This window comes from Microtus ochrogaster, unplaced genomic scaffold, assembly GCF_000317375.1.
Source record: "Microtus ochrogaster isolate Prairie Vole_2 unplaced genomic scaffold, MicOch1.0 UNK28, whole genome shotgun sequence".
NCBI classification, from domain to species: Eukaryota; Metazoa; Chordata; class Mammalia; order Rodentia; family Cricetidae; genus Microtus; species Microtus ochrogaster.
In genome coordinates, this window is record NW_004949126.1 from 4,435,612 (window position 1) to 4,439,145 (window position 3,534).

The window sequence follows — 3,534 nt, forward strand, 5'->3', positions numbered from 1 at the left end:
CTCCATGACTCAGGGCGGCCAAGGGATATCTAAGAGGAGTTTCAGTGAGGATCTAGTTATGGTGGTGTACAGGAAATCAGGGGCCGTGAACCAGACCAATGACTCATTGCGATGGACATCTGCAGGTAAAGCTGCCTGGAAAACATACATCTATGGGTTGTCTCTCTGGAGAACCTGTTACCTGGAAGACACACCGAGATAATTCAGATTCCCAGCCTCTCTCCCATTGGTCTCCAAGGAATATACTCAATACAAATACAAATACAAAGTAAATAATGAAGAGAGTATTTTCTTAAAGGCGGGGAGCAACAAGAGCCTTGCTCTATCATGTTTTCTCCAGCTGGGGGCAAGCACTGCCTGCTCTTTAAAGCACTTTTTAAGACCATCTATTCTATCAACACACACATTGAGGAAGGCCTCTAGCCTAAAAAGACAGAGGCTAAACATAACAAGTAACCAACCAGAAAAGACTCAAAAGAATCCAACTCAAGGCAGAGTTAAGGTAGAAGCATTTTTTCTTTACATTCTTTTTGTGTGTATGTGCAAGGTATGTGAACATGCATGCTTGAGAGTGTATGCCTGTGTATGCACACACGTGAGCAGGTGTGCTCATCCATGCATGCACGTACCAAAGCCAGAAGTAGCCCCTGAAGTCTTCCTATGTTGAGTTACTTCCTGGATATACCTCCCACACCCTCTTCTGGCTTCTTACATTGGTGGTAGGGATTTGAACTCAGGTCTTCATGCTTATACAACAGGCACTATACCCACTGAGTCATCTTTCTACGCCCAGCAGGAAGCATTTAAAACTTCATCATGTATGTTTTTAAAGGCAAAATAAGCTTCATGTTTGAAAAAGAAAACCCATATGATATCATAAAAAGGACATTTTTTTTTTTTTTGTGGGCAGTGGTGGCACATGCCTTTAATTACAGCACTGGGGAGGCAGAGACTGGTAGATCTCTGTTAGTTCAAGACCAGTTCTACAGAGTGAGTTCCAGGACAGACTCCAAAGCTACAGAGATATAAAGAAACCCTGTCTCAGAAAGAAAAAAAAAGGACATTTTTTTAAAAGCACACATTATAGAATTATAGCTGAGTGTGGCAGGGAATACCTTTAATCTCAGCATTTAGGTGGCAGAGGCAGACAATCTCCAAATTTGAGGCCAGCCTGGTCTACACAGCCAGGGTAACATAGTGAGATTCTGTCTCAACAAACAAACAAACAAACCATAAGTACAATTGAAAAGTTACTTGGTGCTCTAGATTTGGTTCCTAGTACCATCACCACCAGGACCATAAAAGGAGGTGTGTCTCCACACATACTCAGGGTCTGGGCTGCAACCTGTGGCCATGTTGCTGTCTGAGAACCATGCAGCCACAGGCCCATGCTGATCTGAGTGGCCTGTGCTGCCTGCCACACGGGGTCATGGTATCATCAGGGCACAGGCTGCTAACATGAGCCATGTCTGGGTCTGTGACCCAGCAGCAGTCAGGGTCTGGGTTGATTTGATGTCCATGTCTCCTGTTGCCACCAGGGGTTGTGCAGATGCCCAGGGTCTGGACAGCTACCTGAGATCATGTTGTTGTCTGAGGCCTTGCTGATGCCAAAGTCATACTGATGTGGGTGACCTGTGCTGCCACCAGGGCCATGGTGACATTGGATCAGAGCTGAGGGCCATGTCTGGGTCCTTGGTCCTGCTGCAGCTGGGGTCCGTGTTGATATCTATGGTTAGTGTAAGCATAGTAGGTATGGGCACCATGTGTGTTGAGGTTCAAGGGCCATGCTGAGCCAGCCCACCCCTTGCTGGTCCTGGGACAGTTGGCCCTGTCTCTTGCTAGACACCGCAGCAGGAGAGCTGACCTGGCCCCATGGAAGAGCTGGTCGCCCATATTCCAGAGAGAAGGCCTCATCCCTCACCCATGGGCGAGGGAGAGCTGGCACCAATGGCATAGGCCTAGGAGAGCCAGCTCTGGCCCTTGTCTGAGGAGGCAGTCCCAGTGGCCCAGACCAACTAGTTCAACTACCACCAAGTCCCACATCCTGAGCCTTGGGTTGGCCCACCCTACCATCCCCTCCTTCTGTGGTCTACTGGAGTGTGTGAAGGGACTGGTCCTGCAGAGCAATAACCACAGGATCTCCAGGACTCTGGACAACAGCAGGATATCCTAGAGGAGTTTCAGTGAGGGTCCAGTGATGAAGGTGTGCCGAGGCCTGGAACCAGACCAGTGGCTCATTGCAATGAACATTTTGCAGGTGGGGCTGATAGACAAAAAGGTACACTGCCTGACACACGGGCAGCTCCTAATGCCACTAGAATGGATTAGAGGTTTTGGAAAGATGGAAGTCTGAGGTGCTTGTTTTTTTGTTCCTTTTGTTTTTAATTAATTTGGGGGGCTCTTGGAGGAACACTACAGTGGTGAGGGGCGGACATGTGGGGACTGGAGGTGGTCAGGATTGGGGCACATTATCATTATTATTCCCAAAGAATCAATAAAGAATTAGGTTAAAAAATAATTAATTTTAAAAGAAGGTGTCTCATATAGAAATTAGAACAAAAAATGAAAAAAATAGGAATAGGGCAGATTTGAAAAAAATCAAATATAAATGACTAATTTCTGAAAAAAGAAACAATTTAGTGGTGGGAGGTTAGAAGAAATTATCAAATAAGTCATGACAGGAAAGTTCCTAGAACTGAGGAACATGTACTATAAAACCATATAGAGTCAAGCTGTTCAAGGTTTAAAAAAAGTGAGGAAAAGAATCACAGTAAAAGACATTATAATTAGAACACTGCAAACTGAAAGAGAATCTGAAAACAAAACAGACAACAGGTGGGTTCCAAATAAAGAAGTCAGTCACCCGTAACATAAAACAAATCAGTGGCAAGAGATTGCTTGTCAAGAATATTGGGAATGGCCAGACAGTGGTGGCGCATGCCTTTAATCCCAGCACTTGAGAGGCAGAGACAGGTGGATCTTTGTGAGTCTGAGCATTCCAGGACAGGCTCCAAAGCCTCTGAGAAACCTTACCTCAAAAACACAAGATTAAATAAACAAATAAATAAATAAATAAATAAATAATATTGGGGCTGAAAATGCTATGGCCCGTGTCCTTCAATATTCTGAGTGGACTGGGAAGCTGCAATTTAGACAGGTGTATCACTGGCAGCAAGGAAGAGACCTGGTCAGTCGTCATCAACTTAGACCATGAAACCCAGTATGGATAAGTTCAGCAGAACCATCATATATGGGTTGCCCATGCCCCTTCTCCTTCTAACACCACCAATCACTAGCAGCAGGTAGCCCCATGCTCCTGGTTGTGTAGCCAAAGGACTTCTTTGTGGCAGGCTTTTTCTTTTAGGCCACCAACCAACTCCCCAATCATGACAAGGAGACTTGTTATTAGTGATGGATGTTTAGCCTTAGCTTAGGCTCGTTTCTTGCTAGCTCTAACTTAACCTGTTTCTCTTCATCTACATTTTTCCTCAGGGCTTTTTACCTTTCTTTCTTTCCTTCCTTCCTTCCTTCCTT